At 42.8% G+C, this 27,072-nt stretch overlaps 1 protein-coding gene and 1 pseudogene across 1 annotated transcript in view; both read right to left on the reverse strand.

Moving 5' to 3' along the window:
* Nucleotides 1–11,511, reverse strand: part of LOC129825227 (adenosine 5'-monophosphoramidase HINT3-like) — a 29,287-nt gene extending 17,776 nt beyond the window's left edge. Inside the window, exon 1 of the mRNA XM_055885138.1 lies at nucleotides 11,426–11,511. The gene's annotated coding sequence lies outside the window, so the exon portion shown is untranslated. The remainder of the gene's footprint in view (nucleotides 1–11,425) is intronic.
* The window catches only part of LOC129825224 (nuclear receptor coactivator 7-like), a 29,439-nt pseudogene continuing 11,378 nt past the window's right edge, over nucleotides 9,012–27,072 (reverse strand).

A 27,072-nucleotide genomic window follows, 5' to 3' on the forward strand; every position in this document is an offset into this window, starting at 1 on the left:
GAAATTCTAGGGACAATTAGGAGGCCTGCGTCTTGTGACCGTAGCGTACGTGTAGGTATGTACGGCAGGACCAACTCGGAAAGATAGGTAGGAGCAAGCCCATGTAATGCTTTGTAGGTTAGCAGTAAAACTTTGAAATCAGCCCTTGCCTTAACAGGAAGCCAGTGTAGGGATGCTAGCACTGGAGTAATATGAACAAATTTATTTGTTCTAGTCAGGATTCTAGCAGCCATATTTAGCACTAACTGAAGTTTATTTAGTGCTTTATCCGGGTAGCCGGAAAGTAGAGCATTGCAGTAGTCTAACCTTTCAGGGATCACCTGAAAGGACTCAACAACAAATACAGGGATGTAGAGAGGAATGCCTTCAGAGGTCCATACCATTGTCATGAGACTGTTCTCTGCCATTGCAAGGCATGAAATGTCAAAAACAATCTGCCTCCAACCACTACTCCCAACGAAGCTATCGAATTCTATTTGTTCTTACGGGCTTACATGCTAGCTCATCTGTAACCCAGTCCAGCTAGCACCAGGACTAGGGATGAACTCTGTTATCCTGACGCTGGCCCCCTGAAGGGGACCGACCGAGGTGGCTGCCCTGCTGATTGAGATGGGCGCCAACCTGGAGGAGTTCAATGATGAGGGATACACTCCACTCATAGAGGCTGCACGAGAGGGGCAAGAGGACATGGTGATGCTATTTTTGGCACAAGGTATGGTCTCTCTCTCTCTCTCTCTCTCTCTCTCTCTCTCTTTCTCTCTGGGTTTGAATTAAACTAGTTAGTAAATCTGTTTAGAGATTTTTCCACCATATTGACCACCCAAGCTCATTGTTGAGGCAAAATACGAAACCCCTCTTTTGGAAACAAAATTATCAAGTGATTATATTAAGTTTTAAGCTCATTATCTTACTGAGTTGATGCAATAGAGACAAGCTGGCTGTTCCAAAACAAATTGAAATAATTTTTCAATAGCCAACAGTGTGAATAAATTAGTAGCTCTTTAGTAAGTGCGTTCCCAGCCAAGCCATTTTCAAACTTTCCTCTGTACACTCTTAGAAAAAAGGATTCTGAAAGAGTTCCAAGTAGAACCCTTTTCGGTTCCAGGTAGAACCCTTTTGCATTCCATGTAAAACCTTCAGTGGAAAGGGTTCTACATGGAACCAAAAAGGATATTCAAAGGGTTCTCCTATGGGAACAACCATTTTTCTTCTCCTATGGGAAGCACCTTTTTTACTAAGAGTGTAGTCTCTTGTTTGCAGGTACCAACATCAACACTCAGAGGGGATCCAAGAGACGGCCCTGCCGGGGCCAACTTCAAGCTGGACTGCTCAACACTTCTCTTAGAGGGACACTTGGAGCTAGTCAAATACCTGCTGGCTGCAGGTGAGCAGAAAATCTCCTAACTGGACAGCCTCTCTGTTTGGTTCTCTCAAACCAAACTCTACCAACCTCTATTTGAGATGGGCTCATCCTCGCTTCATACATTATGGAAATTCCCTTGGCTATCACCAAAACCAACAGTTTCTAAAGTTGTTTAGTTTTTTATCCAGATCACACACACAACACTCGGGGTGGAATTTACACCTATGTTCTTGTACTCCGGAGCCAATGTCCATGCGACGAGAGACACTTCGCTGACGTACGCCTGAGAGAATGGACACACAGACGTGGCTGACGTGCTGCTGCAGCCGGGGCCTGGCCTTATCTCTGAGAAACACAGTTCATGTCAATGCACAGCCTTTTTTGCACGAGTTTTTCACACAATGTGGGTGTGCTTCCCGAATGGCACCATATTCCCTTTATAGTACATTCTTTTTTACCAGGGACCATCGGGTTTAGTTTACAAATATTATATATGGTTTGGTTTTTGCCCTGTCATACATGTTATAGCCAAGGGAAATGTAAATGTGCATGTTTTTTTTACTAATACAGTCTTCTCACAATTGGTCAAATGTTTTGCTGAATGCACATGCATTTAGATATTTTTGTGTGTGTGTTTTTTTTGTCACACTGTGGCCTGAAAGGAAGTGAACATGGACAGCATCTCTAAGCCTGAGTTCTCGTTGAGGAAAGATAAGGATGGCTCACTTAGGGAGCTCTACACTCACAATTCCACTTAGTTCAGAAACTAAATGGGCATTCTTATGGAGAAATCAAATGTCTTATTTAACTGAATTGAGATACAATTGATCAGGTTAATCCCAGGGTTGGATGTTATTTCCTCAAAATCAAGGTGGTCCCTGACAGTTGGAAGATGGACATGAGCAAGATCTTAGAATCGACCAGCAGTGACGAGGAGGACAAGGAAGGAAAGGAGAGCAAAGAGGAAGAGGTACTAAGGATGGTCACAGCATCGTGGTGTCCTACCTCCTTGACTACCCCAACAACATCCTTTTGGTTCCCGTGCCAAACGTACTGCATCTCAGCTCTCATTCCCCTCCCATTACACCTCTCAGGTAGGGACTGTTGGTTTACCAATAAACAAACAACTACTGTACTACTACAGACATGTATTTGTATTAACATCACATTTTTATAAGTTGATACCAAATATTTATACCAAATACTTTTGTAATATCTGCACTAACCCAAACAGGCTCCACGACTTCCATTCCAAGCCCTGGCTATGGTAGTGTCACGTTCCTGACCTGTTTTCCTTTGTTTTGTATTTATTTTAGTTGGTCAGGGCGTGAGTTGGGTGAGTTGTCTATGGTTGATTTTCTATGTTGGGATTTTGTGTTCGGCCTGGTATGATTCTCAATCAGAGACAGCTGTCAATCGTTGTCCCTGATTGAGAATCATACTTAGGCAGCCAGGGTTTCACTTGTGTTTTGTGGGTGTTTGTTCCTGTGGAGGTTTTGTTGCCACACAGGACGGTTTCGGTTTTGTCACGTTGGTTGTTTTTTGTATTTTGAAGTGTTTTGTTGATTTTCATTAAAAGAATGAACACTAACCACTCTGCGTTTTGGTCCCCACCTTCTGTCAGCGAGGACAGCCGTAACAGGTAGTGCCTCCACAAGAGACAGACAGAGTACCCTCCAACATCACAACACCTCCATCTGTCATCACAAAATGTCAGTCCAATAGTAAATACAGGTCTAAATTTGTTCATTCCCTGACCAAGAAAACAACTAGACACCAGTTGAGTGCACAAGGCATCAAAGCGTTATAATGATTGCTGTAATATTGTATGGTACAACCCTGTAGCTAACTGGTTGTGTTGTCTTGTGTAGCTGTCTCAGACGGCTTCAAGCAGAGGCTGAGCCCCTTCCAGGGTAACCCACTTGCTGCAGACGGTCCAGACACAGCTCTGCTACCCCTCTTCTACTTGTACCAGCACCTGGAGTGCATTGTGGAAGAGACGGAGAGCAAGCTGAATGAGTTGAGCCAAAGGATCTCAGCCATAGAGAAAGCTGAGCTGCAGAAGAAGATCCTCAAGGAGAAGTTCACCAAAGAGTACATGAAGGCCTGAAGGGTGACACGGGGCAGCCCCTACTTCTGTAGACCAGCTTCTTACCTTGGCCACTCAGCATTCAAGACTTTAGTACAGCAGACTACCCCAACAGCACCTGCCCTGACATACAGAGGATGATGGTGAGCCAGCAGTAGATGTTGGGGCAATAGTTGACAGGCCTGGGACCCGGGCCTTCTCACTCAGGCCCTCAACAGACTCATAGTGGCCTTCCCCACACAGATAAGTCCCTGACACGCAGGAAGATATCATGGCAGTTATGTGAGCAGTTAGTCTAGAAGCTGGTTCTTCACTTTCTTTCTTCTAATAACAAAAAGTAAGGTGAGTGTTCTGTCCCCCATCCTTTTCCTTAATGCTGAACATGGTTCCAATACATTTAACATAATTCCCAACTGCTTGTAAAGGAAATCTAATTTGATTTAGTTATAGGTTGAACGCTCTTTTATTCATTGTTCTCTCTCCCTCTGTTACAGTAGCGGTGAGCAGTAGTGTCTATGTTGAACACTACAACCTCGCCCATACCCACAGCACAGATGCCCATCAATTCAGTGTCCCCACCCTCCATGCTCCCCCTCTGGACATCGATGCACATCTACGTCACACCATCTAGCTATATTTTTATATTTATATGTACATTTTTCTGGGAAATATATAGTTTCTGTGTATAAGTGGGAGTCTATCTGTGTATGTAGGTGTTGGAGAGTAATCTCTCTGTCCCCTGGTTTCACTCCTCTAATCCTGGCTGCTACAGCGGATCACATTGCCGAGGTGGAGATCCTACTGGATAAAGGAGAGGACATCGAAGCCCAGTCTGAGAGAATCAAAAACACACCTTTCTCCCTGGCCTGCTCTGTAGGATAACAAGAGGTGTTGCGATTCACTAAAACACATTCTTCCCTGAACATCATATTAGTTAATTGTTACCCTTTTGATAAAACACTAGTGGAAATTCCCCAATAATAACCCATGGTCCATTCCTTCCTGGTGGTAAAACTGTTGCTGCTGCGTGGGGCCAACAAGAAGCAGTGTAGCGTTTCAGATTACTCCTCTCAGCCTGGCCGCCTTAGGGGGCTGCATCAACATCAAGATCCTCCTGAATGCTAGTGCTGGAATCAACTCCAGATACGAAAGTTTATCAACCTCTGAAACACACAACCATCCCTGTCAGTCACAAAGATTTTTCCCACTCTGAACTATGTGTATTATCATCCCTGTCCACATGTTCCCTCCTCTCCCTGTCTGTTCCTCTCTCACTGTGTGTTTGTTTCCTGTCAGGACTAGAAGTACATTGGGTATCTCTCTGCTGATACTGGCTGCCATGAACGGTCACGTCCTTGTGGTCAAGCTGCTGCTGGACATGGGCTCAGACATCTACACTCCCATCGAGACCAAGCGCAACGCAGCACTGACCCGGGACTGCCAACATGGAGCACCGCTCCAAGGTGAGAGCAGCCACCATCAGCTGAACTTGACAGGTCATGTTATCTGGGCTAGAGTCAAAGACATCAGAAACTAGGTGTGGTGTCTGTGTGTTGCAGTATGTCACTGACCCATATGTTCTCACTTTTAGACAGGTCTGACGCCTCTCATGGAGGCTGCATCGGGTGGCTAAGCTGTGTGTGACATGGCGTCTAAACAGACCATCCTAAGTGGAGAACTAGACTTAACTCTGACACATTACATCAGCACCCGTCATGAATCTCATTATCTTCCTGAGTCCAACCTCATCCAACCCTCTGATATATAGCTGGAAATATCGGAAATTCTGAATCTCTGCCTGATTTTGTGGGGATGCCTGCAGTAACTTCAAAACTTTTCTAGGTGCCGGCTTATCCTTTTTCCTCTAGAGTGTTTGTGACAGAACAGCTCTCACAGCATCCAACACATCATATTATTGTGGTGTGAACTTCAATGTCTGGAGGTGTTGTGGAGTGACCTCTGACATCTGGAGGGGTTGTGGAGTGACCTTTAACATCTGGAGGGGTTGTGGCGTGAACTCTGTCTGGAGGAGTTGTGGCGTGACCTCTGACATCTGGAGGGGTTCTGGAGTGACCTCTGTCTTCTGGTGGGATTGTGGCTTGACCTTTGTCTTCTGGAGAGGTGGTGGTGTGCCCATTCACATCTGGAGGGGTTGTGGAATGAACTCTGATGTTTTGAGGGGATGTGGTGTGAAATCTGACGTCCGAAGGGGTTGTGGCATTAACTTTTGACGTTTGGAGGGGATGTGGTGTGAAATCTAACGACCGGAGGGGTTGTGGAGTGACTTCTAACATCTGGAGGGGTTTGTGACGTGACTTCTGTCTTCTGCAGGGCATGTGGTGTGACATCTGTTGTCTGGAGGAGTATCAATTGTAAAAGCGATCAGGTACTTTAAGGGGTCTAGGTTGTGTAGCTCATTCTGTTGGCTATATACAAATACCAGTATGTCATCCAGCTGATACGGAAGGGGTTCTCCAATGTGTAGCGCAAACTATCTCTGATACAGTTGAAGTCGGAAGTTTACATACATCTTAGCCAAATACATTTAACTCCGTTTTTCACAATTCCTGATATTTAATCCTAGTAAAAATTCCCTGTCTTAGGTCAGTTAGGATCACCAATTTATTTTAAGAATGTGAAATGTCAGAATAATAGTGGAGAGAATGATTTATTCAGCTTTTATTTCTTTCATCACATTCCCAGTGGGTCAGAAGTTTACATACTCAATTAGTATTTGGTAGCATTGCCTTTAAATTGTTTAATTTGGGTCAAACGTTTTGGGTAGCCTTCCACAAGCTTCCAACAAGTTGGGTGAATTTTTGCACATTCCTCCTGACAGAGCTGGTGTAACTGAGTCAGGTTTGTAGGCCTTCTTGCTCGCACATGCTTTTTCAGTTCTGCCCACAAATTGTCTATGGGATTGAGGTCAGGGCTTTGTGATGGCAACTCCAATATCTTGACTTTGTTGTTTTTAAGCCATTTTGCCACAACTTTAGAAGTATGCTTGGGGTCATTGTCCATTTGGAAGACCCATTTGCAACCAAGCTTTAACTTCCTGACTGATGTCTTGAGATGTTGCTTCAATATATCCACATAATTTTCCACCCTCATGATAACATCTATTTTGTGAAGTGCACCAGTCCCTTCTGCAGCAAAGAACCCCCACAACATGATGCTGCCACCCCCGTGCTTCACGGTTGGGATGGTATTCTTCGGCTGGCAAGCCGCCCCCTTTTTCCTCCAAACATAACGATGGTCATAATGGCCAAACAGTTCCATTTTTGTTTCATCAGACCAAAGGACATTTCTCCAAAAAGTACGATCTTTGTCCCCATGTGCAGTTGCAAACCGTAGTCTGGCTTTTTATGGCGGTTTTGGAGCAGTGGCTTCTTCCTTGCTGAGCGGCCTTTCAGGTTATGTCGACATAGGACTCGTTTTACTGTGGATATAGATACTTTTTTACCTGTTTCCTCCAGTATCTTCACATGGTCTTATGCTGTTGTTCTGGGATTGATTTGCACTTTTCGTACCAAAATACGTTAATCTCTAGGAGACAGAACGCATCTCCTTCCTGAGCGGAATGATGGCTGAATTGTCCCATGGTGTTTATACTTGTGTACTATTGTTTGTACAGATGAACATGGTACCTTCAGGCGTTTGGAAATTGCTCCCAAGGATGAACCAGACCTGTGGAGGTCTAGAATTTTTTTTCTGAGGTCTTGGCTGATTTCTTTTGATTTTCCCATGATGTCAAGCAAAGAGGCACTGAGTTTGAAGGTATGCCTTGAAATACATCCACAGGTACACCTCCAATTGACTCAAATTATGTCAATTAGCCTATCAAAAGCTTCTAAAGCCATGACATAATTTTCTGGAATTTTACAAGCTGTTTAAAGGCACAGTCAACTTAGTGTATGTAAAATTCTGACACACTGGAATTGTGATACTGTGAAATAATCTGTCTGTAAACAATTGTTGGAAAAATTACTTGTCATGCACATGGAGATGTCCTAACTGACTTGCCAAAACTATAGTTTGTTAACAAGAAATGTGTGGAGTGGTTAAAAAACGAGTTTTAATGACTCCAACCTAAGTGTGTGTAAACTTCGACTGTAGGTCTGAGAGACAGCGAACATCAATCCCTTCAGTGTAAGTTAAAGTGACAGCTACTGTTTCTGTAACTCGTTCTGCATCTTGAACAACTTCCTGTTTCAGCTCCTTGGTGATGAGGTAAAATCTCAACACCCCAAATGTTTGTACTGCGTACAGTTCTCCCACAGTTATGCCATCCTTCAAGAACACTTTCTTTAAAGTCAAAGATTTCATGGAGAGACATCTTCCCATGGTCCTTTCTTGGATTTCCCATGGGAAAAACTTATCTTGTTTGACCCAAAAGGTCCTTTTTCCGATAAGTTTTTGGAACATTGATAACTCTGCGCCTAATGAACTTATTTAAATTGACTGATTTCCTTATATGAACTGTAACTCAGTAAAATCATTGAAATTGTTGCATGGTGCGTTTTATTTTAGTTCAGTATATCAGTCTGCTAATACAAGGACTAAAGGCCCAGTGCACTACTTTTGTGAAAAAATGTAAACTAAATGTATTTGTGATTACCATAATTTGTAACATGAGTCTTGCTTGATATGTTTTCCAGTTTCTTTAAATACTTTCCAAATGCAACTTATTTGCAAATTACCTGTACCCTCACACACTGACTCGGTACCGGTACCCACTGTATATAGCCTCGTTATTGTTATGTACATTTCTTGTCACTTTGATTCAATATTGTTTTTAACTTTAGTTTTAGTAAATATCTTATTAACTCTATTTCTTGAACTGCATTGTTGGTTAAGGGCTTGTAAGTAAGCATTTTACGGTAAGGTCTACACCGGTTCTATTCTGCTCGTGTGACAAATAGATTTCTTTGTATGTGGAAACTAAAATGGTCTATTCATTCCTTTTCCAATTTAGTAGACCATCTTCATACCGGTCCCCTGTTGGAATCGAACCCACAACCTTAACATTGCAAGTGGTGTGCAACCACTTTTTGTGCAGTATTAATTTACCATCCTTACAAACCACAATGTAAAATGTATATAACGGTATTTTACAGAGGCTAGTCATCTAGGTTTGTACCTGTAGACTTTCCATCACCATGAAGATAAATAATGACCTATACAGTAATTTAGTACATTGAGACAGCAAGTGGTTTGTGATGATGAGGCTCAGTTGGTAGAGCATTGCACTTGGTGTGTTGTTTACCATGTTATTTGATCAAGAAAAATATTTAACTTGATGTTGTGCCTTTGCAACTTTTTATTTTGACCTTACTTTTCGTAGCAGGTTAGGATAATTAGGTTAAGGTCAGGAAAAGGGTTCGCTAAAATGCTAAATGTTTCTACTTCTGACGTTAATTTGCCAAATGCTAGATCCCTTCTAGTCATGACCGTACGCCCCCTAGATGTTGAGAAAGAGTCAGCTTTACTTACTAGCCTATGGGATAATTACACAAGTTGCATTTGCCTATGCAGCCCACATAAGACAAAGTAAGCAAGTGGGGGAAAACAAATCTCAGCATGGAATGCTATTATTTGTTTATTTCGTTTTAAACGTGGCAACAATAGAATAAATACGTCCTTGGTGGTATTCACATATGATACTATGGTTTTGGATTCACAGGAAATAAATACTGGAAACATTCACAATGAGAAGAACATGCAACATCTATATGACAAAAATACATAAAACAAAGCCATACCTGTAAGGATTGTGGATAGTGGGAACGCAGGAAGGGGAATGTCATATGAGCAGGAACAACAGTTACAGTATTGTCATATCATGCAGTAGGCCTAGTCATCTTACAGTAACTACTTGAGACAGAAATGAACACTCGGCTTGGAAAATAAAAATAACCCTCAGTTGCACGAGATCAACAGAACGTGTTGAGAAAAAAACAAAGGTATATCCCTTTCTTTCCCAAATAAAATACCAGTGGTGACCCATCCTTCCCTGTTGTAGTGGTAGAAAGTGACAATAGTGATTGATGTTAATTCCACAGACAAGACCAATCACCTTGAGTTATTGAACTGTCTTACAAGCCTGCAGTGCAAAACGACATCCCTCCCTACTTCCCTTGTCTCAATGGACTAAACCCTCACACTCTGTAGCAACTCACCCTACTTACAGAAATGCATATAAAACAAAGAGACGGTACAGTTGGTCAGAGATGTGACAGTCTAATACTGCCTTGAGAACCGTCAATCTATTTCCTGCTTGGGATTTATCAACCTTGTGGCCGATGATGGGACTTCCTTCAAAACAAAAAAAACATACAATTCTATAAAAGGTGAAAACATTTCAAAATGCATTCATCTTAAAAAAAAACAAAGTGTACAGAAAATTATAAAAGGTGATGAAACAAACAAAACAGCTACAAAAGTATCATAAAAAATTTGTTCATTACAAAACCTCCCTCTTTATAGTGCATTCTGAAAGTATTCAGACCCCTTCTCCACATTTAGTTACATTACAACCTTATTCTAAAATTGATTCAATTCATGTTTTTCCTCATCTACACACACACACCCCATAATGACAAAGCGAAAACAGATTCAGAAATGTTTGCAAATTTATTACAAAAAAAAAAATGAAATACCTTAAGCATTCAGACCCTTTTAAAAAGGCACCCACCTGTCTATATAAGGTCCCACAGATAACCGTGAATGTCAGAGCAAAAACAAAGCCATGAGGTTGAAGGACTTGTCCGTAGAACTCCGAGACAGGATTGTGTTGAGGCACAAATCTGAGGAAGGGTAACAAAACATTTCTGCAGCATTGAAGGTCCCCAAGAACACAGTGGCCTACATCATTCTTAAATAGAAGAAGTTTGGAACCACCAATACTCTTCCTAGAGCTGGCTGCCCAGCGAAACTGAAGGGCCTTGGTCAGGGAGTTGACCAAGAATTTGATGGCCACTAACAGAGCTCTGGAGTTCCTCTGTGGAGATGGGAGAACCTTCCAGAAACAACTATCTCTGCAGCACTCTACCAATCAGGCCTTTATGGTAGAGTGGTCAGACAGAAGCACATGACAGCCCGCTTGAAATTTGCCAAAAGGCACCCAAAGGATTCTCAGACCATGAGAAACAAGATTCTCTGGTCTGGTGAAACCAACATTGAACTCTTTGGCCTGAATGCAAAGTACAGAAAGAACCTTGATGAAAACCTGCTCCATAGTGCTCAGGACCTCAGACTGGGGCAAAGGTTCACCTTCCAACGAACCCGGACTTGAACATCTCTGGAGAGACCTGAAAATAGCTATGCAGCGACGCTGTGCTTCAACAAAGTACTGAGTAAAGGGTCTAAATACTTACGTAAATGCCACAGTTCAGTTTTTTTTAAATATATACACATTTGCAAAAATGTCTAAACCCGTTTTTTCCTTGTCATTATGGGATATTGAGTGTAGATTGATGAGGGGAAAAACAACAATTTAATCTATTTTAGAACAAAGCTGTAACATAACAAAATGTGGAAAAAGTGAAGGGGACTGAATACTTTCCGATTGCACTGTATGTTCCCTTAGTGGGCAGTTGTTTTGTTGTCTATATAGGACTGGAGACATGAGAACAATACAACCTTCAGTGAATGCAAACCTCTTCTCTTTGTAAACAATTACTCCTATATTTAAAGTGGGTTTGGGGCGGATGTGTGTGTTAGAAGCACTTCCCTAAAAGCACTTCCCTTTCACCTGCTTCCTCTTTTCACATCAGTTCCTAATATCTCAGGGAAATCAGATTATTCTGGTTGATAACAAAAAGAAGCAATCTGATTGGCTCCGTTTGTAGAGAATTGATGATTGTTTATTCACTTCACTTATTCCCTTTGATGGGCATTGTACCAACTATTAGACACTTCCCCAATACAACAATCTCACAATGACGTGTTTTAATATTGTGTTTTATAGTTACCTATGACGGATTTCGTTAGCAAGGACAATTGCATCAGAATCGTTGAAGCTAGGTCTAAGTTCCCACCAGTGTGGGTGGGGTTTGGCGGAGACTGGAGGTGGAGGGAGGCTACTCGAAGGCCCAGACCTCCACACTGTGGATGGTGAAGTCCTTCTGGGGGGAGAGGGGCTGGTTGTGGAAGGTGGCACAGCTGGAGGTGGTGCCGTGGTACAGGTCAGCGTCCACCCACAGCCCTATCTGACCTCTAGGGAGAGAGACAGGAAAAAAGGTCAGACAAACTCATAACGACATGGCAACTACAAGTTGACTTCAACAGAGAGCAGGTCACACAAAGATGCTTACATGGCTTTTTGTCAAGCAAAGCGTGACAGCGAGGGTACAACGCTGCGTACAGAAATATGAGGCAGAGATGGGCTACATCATCATGGTTCAGAAGAGGCTGAGTAAAGAGGGAAATGTAAAGGGAGGTGGAGAGTGAGCAGTAGCTACATAGTGTCCATAAAATAACACATGCGCAGAACATGATCCAGATCCTTAGCTTGCAGAAAGAGGTTTCCATAGGGGCGGGGGCAAAAACTTCGTAGCGACAGCCTATCATTTAATAGGCTAGCTATTTCAGGTGATACACAGACATCAAAATATCTGTCATGCCATTTCATAACCTGATCACCAGAGTTTTGTGTATATAAGCTGTCATTTTTTGTCATTCTTATAAGGCCCAGTGCAGTCAAAAACGAGATTGTGTTTTGTATATGCACTGAACAAAAATAAACGCAACAATTCCAAAGATTTTACTGAATTACAATTCATATAAGGAAATCAGTCAATTGAAATAAATTGATTAGGCCCTAATCGATGGAATGCACATGACTGGGAAAACAGATGTATCTGTTAGTCACAGATGCATTTGATTGTTTTTAAAGGTAGGGGCGTGGATCAGAAAACCAGTCAGTATCTGGTATGACCCCCATTTGCCTCATGCAGCATCTCCTTCACATAGAGTTGATCAGGCTGTTGATTGTGGCCCCACTCCTCTTCAATGGCTGTGAGAAGTAACGGGATATTGACAGGAACTGGAACACGCTGTTGTATACATCAAAACATGTGATGGCAGTGGATGAACGGCATGACAATGGGCCTCAGGATCTCGTCATGGTATCTCTGTGCATTCAAATTGCAATTGTGTTAGTTTACAGTAGCTTACGCCTGCTCATACAGTAACCCTACCGCTACCATGGGTCACTGCAAATCGCTCGCCCACACGAGGCAAAACATGTGGTCTGCAGTTGTGAGGCCGGTTGGACGTACTGCCAAATTCTCTAAAACAACGGAGGTGGCTTATGGTAATGAAATTAACATTGAATTATCTGCCAACAGTCTGGTGGACATTCCTGCAGTCAGCATGCCAGTTGCACGCTTCCTCACATTGCTCAATCACATATATTCAAATACACTCACCCTCCTCCTCCCATCTGAAGAGAATCTATGTTGCCTTTAACAAAGTAGGAGTTCTCCCCAGTCCAGCAGTACATCTGAGCAAAGGAAAAGCAACACATTGGGAGTCAGGGAGAAAAGAAATGGCATCCAGCTCATATAAAGCATTAAACTTGAACATGGGTATAAGGATAACACACAGAGTATAAATATAACTATGTCTGACCTTGATCTCAGGGCAGAAGCTGAAGAGGAAGGTCTCTCCCGTGCCATAGCAGTGATCACTTACTCTGAAAGGATGGGTAGAGTATCCCCCAAACAACTAATGGGGGAGGAGAATTTTTTTTAAACTCAAGAGTCCAATACAAATTGGGCACCATTGTCATTGTGTGTGTACCTGGTTGTCCATGTCTTTGATGACCAGTAGCACAGGGCTGTCCACGTCCAATAGGCTCCTGTACAGGGTCTTTAGGCTGGTCCCGTGTTCTGCCGTACTGTAAGCCAGTCTCCATGGATACCCCTGCACCCGCGCCGGCAGCCGACACGCAAGCTGTGAGGAGAGAGAAAAACAGATTCTGGGAAGTGTGTGTTGATGTGCATTTCTGCATAGGTTGTGTAGGTGAAGTCACATGTTTGTTTTCTTGATTGAAAGTGTTGTGAGTCATGGCGTGTGTGTACCTTCTCTATGTGTGTGTCCTGTAGCAGAGTGCTAGGGTCACTGAGCATGGGCAGTGGATCCCCCGAAGGCTCCTCCCCTTCGTAACTGCCAAAAGTCTGCCTGCGCGTCGCCTAGTTGATGGTGATGATCTACGAACACGACCATGTACTGTTAGATACCTTAACCGTACAGTCAAAACTTGCTTAACCGTACAGTCAAAATATACTTAAATCGATAAAACTCAATAGTCCAAACATTGAACACAGCTTGGTCCACACACACCCACAAAATACTTGACCACAATGTTAACATATCACAGTCAAAATGCACTCATCCGAGGGATCATGCCGTGTGAACTCACCTCCCAGCTGTGAGGGGTCACGGGGTCACTGAAGAAGTTATCGATCACGTTGAGCTCGTCCTTCTCCATGACCACGAAGCCCTGCTCCCTGGCCACCTTACCGTACACGTCAGGAGACCATTGGACAAAAAACGCATATAGGTGGTCCACCCTGAAACACACCACACTTTTATGTTTCAGAACATTTATTGAAAGTTTATAAAATTGTGAACACACACCAGTTGTCATCGAGGTTCTGGCTGTGGTCTCAGTGGTTGAACTCTCACCTCTCCTGGGGCACAGCAAACCAGTACTCCGGCTGCTTTCCTCTCGTGTGAGCGGTGCTGGATGACTGGCTAATGACGAAGGACTTCCTCATGGGCTTGCCAACCTTGAGGCAAAGGAACATGGGAGGGGTCTTACTCTTCTCCTCCGTGGACAGAAGCATGTCTGCAGAGAGATTTGAAAAATTTGAAACAATGCAATACAAGAAACGACACAAAATGCTTGAAGTGTTTGTTAACACTCACTTTGGATGGGCGCCTGCATCCGCTCCATCAGCCTGGACTTCACCTCCGCTTTGTTGCTCCTCTTCCGCTTCCCTTCCTCACTCAGCCCCTCTATCATTGGTCCGTTCTGCAGCTCGCCTGCAGGGCTGGGTTCCCAAGAAATACATTTTCCCGGAGCCTCAGCGGTCTCGCTGAAGCTCAGCTTCCTGTTTTGGTCCATTGCTGATTCTGATTGTTCGCTAATGCTAACACTGTTCACTAGTTGCCCTGTAGAGTTGTCATCTTTTTCTCGGCCTGTGGCTAGGCTAGCAGACTTCTCCTTCAAGAGTTCACCGTCTTTCTCAGTCTCTGATGAGACGGGCAGTGATTCTGTCGTGTCCTCAATGGAGCTGTTCTGTACCAGTCCTTCATCCTCCTCCTCCCCTCTCTGCGAGGTCAGTGGGACTGAGTCAGAGGGGGACTGGTCCTGGGACTTTAACCGTTTAGGGGTATTAGATCCTGGAGGCTCTCCTTGCTGGTCCGGGCTTGTAGCAGTGGCAGGTGGTCTGGATCCGCTCTTCGGTTCCTCAGCGCTCCCGTTCAAGGGAAGCTCCAGCTCTGTGAAAACGTCATCTGATGGAGACTTGTCTGCTGGATCACACTCTGCTCTCGCTATGACTGGGATATAAGAAACCATGCTGTTTTATTAAAATGACCACATGGATCAAAATATTGCTAAATTATTATTATGCACGAGGTAATTTGTTTTTTAACTACATGTGTATAATGATTCATTTTGATTTGCCATGATTCATCCTGATCCAATATAAGTCATTGTGTGTTATCTCCCAGTCATACCAGTCTCTGACAGGGCAGAGTTGATGTCGTCCAGGACGATGGGTCGTTTGGAGTCCAGCGCTTCGTAGCGGCTAAAGGGGTTGAGGTCGCGCTCCGAGGGCAGCTCCTCCCACTCCCCGGGCCTGTACAGAGGACACAGATCCTGGGGTAGGTCTCTGTAGAGTGTCAGGGGGCACACCACAAAGCAGGATGGGAAAATAAAAATAATTAATTAAACAAAAGAAATGGAAATCATAAATGAACAGAAAGAAAATGCAACTGAAAAACAGAAAAATAAAAAGGGATTTCAAAAGGCAAAATAATAATACTACAAATAATAGTACCTGAGACAACGAACCAGTTCAAAATAAAATATAATAGATTATTCAAAAACTAAAGACAAAAACGAATCCGAGTCGTCTGCCCCTAGAATCTGGTACCGGAAATCAGTTCAACTTTCCACCTCAGAGAGGGAGGAGAAAGAACAAGTGAGAGAGAGGAGTGCAGAAAGAGTTAGAAATAAGAAGAAAAAGTGTGACGCTTGAAGAGTCAGTAAGAAAAGCAAGGTTAAGATAAGATCAAGAAAGAGCAAAAAGGGCTAGTTTAAATAGGGAGTGAAAGATGGACAGAGTGTGAAAGAGCTTCTCAAGATGGCAGGGTGGGTTCTTACAACGGCAACGCGTCCTTGAGCTTCATGCGGGAGATGTCGTCGTAGAGGGCCACAGACACCATCTCCTCCATGGGGCAGAGCCGGCCGTACTCCTCACAACCGTGCTCGATCACCAGGGGGTCCGACTTGTGAGGGTCAAACATGATGTTGTTGGGCGTCACAATCATCACCCCTCCCACCACACCCTGGGAGACAATAAAACACATCAGTTTGAGTCTGCTGTGGTGGTCTTTAATGCACAATGACCTACGGTTTGGCCACTTACCATTCCGTCAGTAAAGTACTTGCAGCTCATCTTAATGAACTTGACTGTGGCGGGGCTCTCGTCCTCGGACGGGGGCGACAGCAGCCGTCGTAATGGTCTTACTGACCTGCCGCTGGAGTCTCCATCCTGAAACATATCGAAAGACAGCAGGGACAAGCACAGAACCAGGATCAAAGATTACTTTAGTATGGGTTATCTTAAAAAGGAGAACTGACTTACCTGTAACATCTTCTCTGATAGGCCGCTGGGGAAGGCGGGGTCAAAAGAACCCACAGACTGAGAGTCGGCACCCGATTGGCCCACGTCAGGAACAAACAGCTTCTGCAAACGTGAAATACAGGCATGTTAGCCAGGATTTACAGCATGAAGTGGTGTGTAATGTGCTGAAACCTCACCTGTCCAGGATAAACACTACGGCAGAAGAGACGGTTGAGCTGCACCAGTTTGTTCGGGGTGATGTTAAACTTCAGAGCAATGCTGCTTAGAGATTCCTGGAGTCCCACCTGTAACATGAAGTTAAATCCTTGGTTATTTTTGATTACCAAAAGTATCAATCTACCCAAAGCAAAATGGAGCATGAGACTAAATCTACAGAAATCTTGCAAAGCATACAACTGGGGTGTCTTCATTAAGCCGATTTTGTCGCAAAACGTTTTGCAACAGAAACCGTTTACTCCAAAACAGAAAACATTTTGCCATGAAAATGAGTTTCGATTGGACAAATTCAGGTAGGTCCCTCTGTCCGTTCGCTCGGTTTGCTTCCATTTGGTTCTTAAAAACGGAAAACGGTTTCCATTGCTAGACGTAATAAATACACCCTTGTATTTTCTGAAGAAAACGTTTGAGGTTTATTGTCCACATTGCTTTCCTAAGCTAGAGTCTTTGAAGTCAGAACCCCTTGGGTTTATGGGAGTTGTAGTGTGAGAGGAGTTCGTGAGGCATCACAGAGGCAGCCTGTACTAACGGTATACTCCACTGTCCCGGGGGGCCTCTTCTCTCTCTTGGCCTGGCTGCTCCCGTTGCTGCTGCCATCTGAAAGACAGCCACAGGTCACTGACACAGTAGAGAGATGACCGCCTTAGAGCAGCTCAATCAGAAACAAAAGCATGTATGCACAAACACAATAGTGCTTTAAAATTGAGCTATATTGGAATCTCACACTAATTGCCAGAGCCAGTTTATTAAAAACACCCTCCCACTATGTCCTCTACTCCAGCTCCTACAGAAACAGTGGAGGGATGACTCAGCATTGTACAGCTGTGAGGATTCCAGCCGTGGGTCACTGTACATTCAGAGATCACCTTTGGTACAGAGCTGTCACTTATTCACTACTGCATAGTGACTGGTAGCTTTATCAGATCGAGAAATAGTCATAAGATATGTTTGTTTTCTTTCTGTGTCCTGTTGTAGCTCTGAGTGAATGCAGTATAGGACTGAATAGACTCATTGGTCAGTAACTGCATACCTAGGATTATGGAGATATCTGTTCTGATTGAATTACATTGTTGTTTGTAAAGCCAATATGCAACAACCTCTAAATTAAAAGGCTGCACACGGTAAAGGCCTTCGCTTGAATCCTTTATAACCAGGCCTGGAGAAGACAGACACAGCAATAACACAGAGCTCTGCCTGTCCTTCAGTGAGTTGTCTGTCAGGGTTATGTGGGTTCTTTTGTCTAGATGCCCACACTGGGCTGGAGAGAAAAAGTACCGGGTTTAATTAGATTACTGACAGCAGTTTACACAGCTGGCCTGGTACTGACAGTACTGTGGCTAGTAGATTAACACAGGGTTAATGAAAGGTCTCTAAGCTTTACAGACTACAGGCCCCGACATCAACGCTCGTCTGGGACAAGAAAAAAAAATCAAATCTGACAAAAATAGATTTACAGTAAATTGTCCGAAAAACTAAATCAAACAATTACTCCGATCAGAATTGGATCAACATTGGCGTAATATTAAAATCTATTTTTCATGTACACAAATAAAAAAGTCCTACATGTCAAAGAGTAGGTGATATGCATATTGGATACAGCCTCATGTCCAAACCGATGACATGACATGAGGAAGGTGAAGTATATGTAATCAAACTTTAAATGACTTTTAATTACATAAATAGTGCATTTGGAAAGTATTTAGACCCCTTCACTTTTCCACATATTGTTACATTACAGCCTTATTTAAAATTGACTACACCCCCCCACACACTAAAACAGCTAATTTTTTCAACAAAAAATAACTGAAATATTACATTTACATAAGCATTCAGACCATTTACTTAGTACTTTGTTGAACCACCTTTGGCAGCGATTAGCCTCGAGTCTTCTTGGGTTTGACTCTGCAAGCGTGGCACACCTGTATTTGGGGAGTTTCTCCCATTCTTCTCTGCAGATCCTCTCAAGCTCTGTCAGGTTTGATGGGATGCGTCACTGCAAAGCCATTTTCAGGTCTCTCCAGAGATGTTCGATTGGGTTCAAGTTCGGGCTCTGGCTGGGCCACTCAAGGTGCCTTTCGGCAAACTCCAAGCGGGCTGTCATATGCCTTTTACTTTTGAGTGGCTTCCGTCTGGCCACTACCACAAAGGCTTGATTGGTGAAGTGCTGCAGAGATAGGAGAACCTTCCAGAAGGACAACCTTCTCCACAGAGGAACCCTGGAGCTCTGTCAGAGTGTCCTTAGGGTTCTTGGTCACCTCCCTGACCAAGGCCCTTCTCCCCCGAGTGCTCAGTTTGGCCGGGCGGCCAGCTCTAGGAAGTTTCCCAAACTTCTTCCATTTAACAATGATGGAGGCCACTGTTCTTTGGGACCTTCCATGTTGCAGAAATGTTGTTTCGGTACCCTTCCCCAGATCTGTGCCACGACAGAATCCTGTCTGAGCTCTACAGACAATTCCGTCGACCTCATGGCTTAGTTATTGCTCTGACAATCTCTGTCAACTGTGGGACCTTATATGGACAGGTGAGTGCCTTTCCAAATCATGTCCAATCAATTTAATTTACAACAGGTGGACTCCAATCAAGTTGTAGAAACAACAAGGATGATCAATGGAAACAGGATGCACTTGAGCTCAATTTCAAGTCCCATAGCAAAGAGATTGAATACTTATGCAATTATGTTTTAGTTTTAATAAAATGTGCAAACATTTTCAAAACCTGTTTGCACTTTGTCATTATGGGGTAGTGTGTATAGATTGATGAAGACGTTTTTATTTAATCCATTTTAGAATAAGGCTGTAACGTAACAAAGTGTGGGAAAAGTGAAGGGGTCTGAATACTTTCCCAATGCATTGTTTAAGCTAAACTCCAGTAATGTTTGACAAATAAATTGAAAGATAATTAAACATTCATGTCTAAAGGTTTGATTCTGTCAACATACGAGACAATGGCTTGTTCAGATAAATGGTCACAAGACCGGAGAGGACAATGCCTGTTGTGCACCGCAAATCACCCACCTTGAATCTGAGCAGAGATGGTCAGCAGTAACAAAATTGTTTAACCATAAACAAAAATGTTTAAAACCTGAATGTTTTTCATTTTATGAAGCATGTCTTACATTTTTCAAAGTAGCCTAGCCAAAATACAACCATAGAAATGTTTAGGGAATTATTTTATAAACACTTCATATGCCATTAAAACCAGCATTATACTCATGTTCTTTTAGTTTTCAAATCAACTTTGTCATCTAGAAGCCATAGACACAATCCTAGTCATATTAGTATCCCATGCATCTTCAGATCCCCCCCCTTTCTTAAATTTCTAAAGGATATTTTCATCTCTGTCATGTGAAACCACTTGCGCAAGTGGTACGCTTTTGAGAACAGTGTTTAACCGCGAATTGCATTTTGGAACATTTGCATGTAGCCTACAGCCATGTGTGCATTGCTGAGCTTATAATATGAAGGAATAAACCTGTATCAACATTTTAGGCTAAACGGTCTGAACGGTTGCATCAGCCTCACTGCTTATACAATATATGCAGTTGAATTATACATACACCTTAGCCAAATACATTTAAACTCAGTTTCACAATTCCTGACATTTAATCCTAGTTAAAATTCCCTGTTTTAGGTCAGTTAGGATCACCAATTCATTTTAAGAATGTGAAATGTCAGAATAATAGTAGAGAATAATTTTTCAGCTTTTATTTCTTTCATCACATTCCCAGTGGGTCAGAAGTTTATATACACTCAATTTGTATTTGGTATCATTGCCTGTACATTGTTTAACTTGGGTCAAACATTTTGGGAAGCCTTCCACAAGCTTCCCACAACAGGTTCGGTTAATTTTGGCCCATTCCTCCTGACAGAGCTGGTGTAACTGAGTCAGGTTAGTAGGCCTCCTTGCTCGCGCACACTTTCTCAGTTCTGCCCACAAATTTTCTATAGGATTGAGGTCAGGGCTTTGTGATGGCTACTCCAATACCTTAACTTTGTTGCCCTTAAGCCATTTTGCCACAACTTTAGAAGTATGCTTGGGGTCAGTGTCCATTTGGAAGACCCATTTGCAACCAAGCTTTAACTTCCTGACTGATGTCTTGAGATGTTGCTTCAATATATCCACATAATTTTCCATCCTCCTGATGCCATCTATTTTGTGACGTGCACCAGTCCCTCCTGCAGCAAAGCACCCCCACAACATGATGCTGCCAGCCCCGTGCTTCACGGTTGGGATGGTGTTCTTCTGCTTGCAAGCCTCCCCCTTTTTCCTCCAAACATAACGATGGTCATTTTTACATTTACATTTAAGTCATTTAGCAGACGCTCTTATCCAGAGCGACTTACAAATTGGTGCATTCACCTTATGACATCCAGTGGAACAGCCACTTTACAATAGTGCATCTAGATCTTTTAAGGGGGGGGGGGGGGGGGGGGGGGCAGAAGGATTGCTTTATCCTATCCTAGGTATTCCTTGAAGAGGTGGGGTTTCAGGTGTCTCCGGAAGGTGGTGATTGACTCCGCTGTCCTGGCGTCGTGAGGGAGTTTGTTCCACCATTGGGGTGCCAGAGCAGCGAACAGTTTTGACTGGGCTGAGCGGGAACTGTACTTCCTCAGTGGTAGGGAGGCGAGCAGGCCAGAGGTGGATGAACGCAGTGCCCTTGTTTGGGTGTAGGGCCTGATCAGAGCCTGAAGGTACTGAGGTGCCGTTCCCCTCACAGCTCCGTAGGCAAGCACCATGGTCTTGTAGCGGATGCGAGCTTCAACTGGAAGCCAGTGGAGAGAGCGGAGGAGCGGGGTGGCGTGAGAGAACTTGGGAAGGTTGAACACCAGACGGGCTGGTCATAATGGCCAAACAGTTCCATTTTTGTTTCATCAGACCAGAGGACATTTCTCCAAAAAGTACGATCTTTGTCTCCATGTGTAGTTGCACAGCGTAGTCTGGCTTTTTTATGGCGGTTTTGGAGCAATGGCTTGTTCTTTGCTGAGCGGCTTTTCAGGTCGTGTCGATACAGGACTCGTTTTACTGTGGATATAGATACTTTTGTACCTGTTTTCTCCAGCATCTTCACAAGGTCCTATGCTGTTGTTCTGGGATTGATTTGCACTTTTCACACCAAAGTATGTTCATCTCTAGGAGACAGAACACGTCTCCTTCCTGAGCGGTATGACGGCTACATGGTTCCAGGGTGTTTATGCTTGTGTACTATTGTTTGTACAGATGAACATGGTACCTTCAGGCGTTTGGAAATTGCTCCCAAGGATGAACCAGACCTGTGGAGGTATACATTTATTTATTTTTTCTGAGGTCTTGCCTGATTTCTTTTGATTTTCCCATGATGTCAAGGAAAGAGGCACTGAGTTTGAAGGTAGGCCTTGAAATACATCCACAGGTACGCCTCCAATTGACTCAAATTATGTCAATTAGCCTATCAGAAGCTTCTAAAGCTATGACATTTTCCAAGCTGTTTAAAGGCACAGTCAACTTAGTGCATGTAAACTTCTGACCCACTGTAATTGTGATACAGTGAATTATAAGTGAAATAATCTGCCTGTAAACAATTGTTGGAAAAATGACTTGTGTCATGCACAAAGTAGATTTCCTAACCGACTTGCCAAAACTATAGTTTGTTAACAAGAAATGTGTGGAGTGGTTGAAAAACAAGTTTTAATAACTCCAACCTAAGTGTATGTAAACTTCCGACTTAAACTGTATATATGCAGTCTATGAATTTTGACTGTCGTCACAGTCCCAGAGTGTTTTGAACCATCCTAGACATTTTTAACGCCCTTCATTATTTTATAGAAAGAGAAAAAAAAGTATTTGGTTGTAATTGTAATGTTGCAATATTTTACAGGCTACCAAAGGTGGCCATCCATCCTTCAGGATAGCTTTAAAGGGGCAGTGTTATATTTTGAGACAGGCTTGAGTATGCAAAGAGTGTAGCCTACATGTTTGTCTTATTCTCTATGGTAAAAATTATCGTAATGCATTGTAAAGTGGTTCCTTGCATCATACTATGATGTAAACATGGTGTTACAGACCTTCATTTTTTTGGACTAGTGACTTGAGCGTTCAGAGTTTTTTTCTTTAAGTAAGTAAAAAAAAAAAAAAAAAAGTGGCTAACAAGTGGCAAAAAAGTTACAGGTCAAGGCCTGGACTAGCTATAGAAGACCTGCCGGTCATTGAAGGAGACTACCATTTTAGTTAAAAATCAACACAGATAGAAATACTGTTAGATTAAAACGACATTTGATTAGATATATTAGTGTTGAATAAAGACACTTATTAGGCTACTTGTGACAGTAATATAGGTTCACAAATGATTGATGTATATTAGTTACTCCTTTATACACAGCACACTTCTAATGTAATCATGATAATGTACTATGCCATTGCAAGACATGGAAAATTCCACCTGCTAACTGGCTGTTCCTCCATCCAACCACAGGAATCTGAAGGGAGAGCTGAGGATATTCATCACATTGTCCTAAAATCTGCCCCAAAAAACTGCCAAAACTAAAAACAGAAGAGAATCTAGTCAGTTATGAAACTTCCTTGATAAGATGATCATTCTGACCCTCTGTTCATAACAGGGGGTCATGTGCCTCAGTGCCTAGGAAAAGGTCCTGTGTGTGACTGAGTTTTACCTGAGCCTCCAGGCAGGTTAGGTTTAATCCTCTCCAGGGGTTCAGAAAAAGCAGGGTCTGGGCAGGAGATCACGGGCATCTTTGCGGACGAATCCGACTGGTTCTGCTCAGCCACTGCCTTCCCTGATTGGCTCTGCTTGAGCTGTCTCCGCCTCTTCAGCCTGAGGTTATGGAGAAAGAGGGCAATTTGTTTACTCAGACTTATAAACATTTGATTTCCTTTGCTTGCTCACTTTCTCTCCCTACCTTTCTCCCCACCTTCCTCTCTCTGCTCCCCTTTTCCCTGATTAACCATTGATAGGTCAGGCGATGACATCATAGCATCTCCCACCCCCGCCTAGGTTCATTAAAAGGGGAAGCTAGAACAAAGCTACAATCACCCAGTATACACAGGGATAGTGCTAGGCCTATGCGACTGACTGAAACAGGTTGCAAACAAGGCCCAGGCAGTGTAAGCCCAGTATAGAAAGTTGGAAAGAGAGAGATAGGGAAGTCAACATTCAAGGAAAACCAATGCTGTACAGACAAAGGATGTGTGAAAATGAAGAAGCAGAGAGATATAGAGCCTCTCTAATGGAGGAGCACTGGGCAGTGGATCAATACGTTTGGAGACACGAGACAAACGGATACAGCGCTGGTCTTTTAATAGCTTCTCAGCAATTACGGATACTGCAGAGCAACCGACATCTAGTAAACGTTTCAGGATTTCACCAGCAAATGCCACACTACCATCCTGTTTCACACAGGGACATTTCCACAAGCGGAATGTATAGATTTCCTTTGGCGCTCTACCATTTTGTCTCACTCTTGCTTTTTCTCTATCCTGGTTACAGAGAAATGTTTGGCCTGCCTGTGTAGCCACTCAAGCACAGCCACAGATAACGCAAAACAAACAACAACAGGGCAGAGAGGCAGGCTCTCATGCTTCAGCTACTTACAGGGATAGAAAACAAAAACTTTAGAAACAATAGTAATAATGTAAAATCAACCGGGACCGGCTGTTGGGCCATCCTGTGACTGTCCTAGAGGCCATATGACAAAATATGGTGACATAACAGGCAGCCATTTCACAGTGTCTCTTACGTTCGCAAGCACTCCGCAATCCTGAATGGCCTTTGCACCCTGCTCAGTGGACAGGAAGAGAGGGAGAGCAGGAGATGCTAGCTGAGGCGGTGTGGTCGAAAGGTATAAGAGGTCAAAAGAAACAAGAGGTCCTTCCTCCCTTCATGTTCTCGCTCCTCGGGCTATACAGTCTCCTCTCCATGCAATACTGAGGTTATTAGCCTAGCTCTAGCCTGAAAGGTTTGGGATGCATCTCGGAGACACAGCAGAGGGATGTAACGAGTGCACCTATCAACGTGTTGTCAGCCTGCACTTGAGACTATGTACGTAGTCTGCGTGTGTACGTATGTACAGTTGAAGTCAGAAGTATATATTCACACACCTTAGCCAAATACATTTAAACACAGTTTTTCACAATTCCTGACATTTAATCTGAGTAAAAATTCCCTGTCTTAGGTCATTTAGGGTAACCACTTTATTTTAAGAATGTGAAATGTCAGAATAATAGTAGAGAAAATAATTTATTTCAGCTTTTATTTATTTCATCACATAACCAGTCGGTCAGACATTTACATTAGAGGTCGACCGATTAGGATTTTTCAACGTCGATACCAATTATTGGAGGACCAAAAAATGCAGATACCGATTAAAATCGGCCAATTTTTAAAATGTATTTATTTGTAATAATGACAATTACAACAATACTGAATGAACACATTTAGTTTAACTTAATATAATACATCAATAACATCAATTTAGCCTCAAATAAATAATCAAACATGTTCAATTTGGTTTAAATAATGCAAAAACAAAGTGTTGGAGAAGAAAGTAAAAGTGCAATATGTGTGCCATTATATGTGCCATGTAAAAAAGCTAACGTTTAAGTTCCTAGCGCAGAACATGAGAACATATGAAAGCTGGTGGTTCCTTTTAACACGAGTCTTCAATATTCCCAGGTAAGAAGTTTTAGGTTGTCGTTATTATAGGAATTATAGAACTATTTCTCTCTATACCATTTGTATTTCATATACCTTTGACTATTGGATGTTCTTACATGCACTTTAGTATTGCCAGTGTAACAGTATTGCTTCCGTCCCTCTCCTCGCCCCTGCCTGGGCTCGAACCAGGAACATATCGACAACAGCTACCCTCGAAGCATCGTTAACCATCACTCCACAAAAACCGCGGCCCTTGCAGAGCAAGGGGAACAACTACTTCAAGGTCTCAGAGCGAGTGACGTCACCTATTGAAACGCTATTAGCGCGCACCCCGCTAACTAGCTCGGGAGTTGATAGGCTTGAAGTCATAAACAGCTTAATGCTTGAAGCACAGCGAAGAGCTGCTGGCAAAACGCACGAAAGTGCTGTTTGAATGAATGCTTACGAGCCTGCTGCTGCCTACCACCGCTCAGTCAGACTGCTCTATCAAATCATATACTTAATTATAATAACACACAGAAATACGAGCCTTAGGTCATTAATATGGTCAAATCTGGATATGATAATTTCAACAACAAAACGTTTATTCTTTCAGTGAAATATGGAACCGTTCCGTATTTTATCTAACGGGTGGCATCCTTAAGTCTAATTATTCCTGTTACATTGCACAACCTTCAATGTTATGTCATAATTACGTAAAATTCTGGCAAATTAGTTCGCAACGAGCCAGGCGGCCCAAACTGTTGCATATACCTTGACTCTGCGTGCAATGAATGCAAGAGAAGTGACACAATTTCCCCAGTTTAATATTGCCTGCTAACCTGGATTTCTTTTAACTAAATACGCAGGATTAATAAAACATACTTCTGTGTATTGATTTTAAGAAAGGCATTGATGTTTATGGTTAGGTACATTCGTGCAACGATTGTGCTTTTTTCGCAAATGCGCTTTTGTAAAATCATCCCGTTTGGCGAAGTTCGCTGTGTTTGTTAGGAATGAATAGACTTCACACAGTTCGCAACAAGTCAGGCGGCCCAAACTGCTGCATATATCCTGACTCTGTTGCACAGAACGCAAGAGAAGTGACCATTTTTCTAGTTCAAAGAAATTCATGTTAGCAGGCAATATTAACTAAATATGCAGGTTTAAAAATATATACTTGTGTATTGATTTTAAGAAAGGCGCTGATGTTTATGGTTAGGTACACATTGGTGCAACGACAGTGCTTTTTTTCGCGAATACGCTTGTTAAATCACCCGTTTGGCGAAGTAGGCTATGATTCAATGATAAATTAACAGGCACCGCATCGATTATATGCAGCACAGGACAAGATAGATAAACTAGTAATATCATCAACCATGTGTAGTTAACTAGTGATTATGTTAAGATTGATTGTTTTTTTTATAAGATACGTTTAATGCTAGCTAGCACCTTAACTTGGCTCCTTGCTGCACTCGCATAACAGGTAGTCAGCCTGCCACGCAGTCTCCTCGTGGAGTGCAATGTAAATCAGCCATGATCGGTGTCCAAAAATGCCGATTACTGATTGTTATGAAAACTTGAAAAATCGGCCCTAATTAAATCGGCCATTTCGATTAATCGGTCGACCTCTAGTTCACATACACTCAATTAGTATTTGGTAGCATTGCCTTTAAATTGTTTAACTTGGGTAAAATGTTTCAGGTAGCCTTCCACAAGCTTCCCACAATAAGTTGGGTGAATTTTGGCCCATTCCTCCTGACAGAGCTGGTGTAACTGAGTCAGGTTTGTAGGCCTCCTTGCTCGCACACACTTTCTCAGTTCTGCCCACATATTTTCTATAGGATTGAGGTCAGGGCTTTGTGATGGCCACTCCAATATCTTGACTTTGTTG

Source organism: Salvelinus fontinalis, chromosome 27 (genome assembly GCF_029448725.1).
Source record: "Salvelinus fontinalis isolate EN_2023a chromosome 27, ASM2944872v1, whole genome shotgun sequence".
NCBI lineage: Eukaryota > Metazoa > Chordata > Actinopteri > Salmoniformes > Salmonidae > Salvelinus > Salvelinus fontinalis.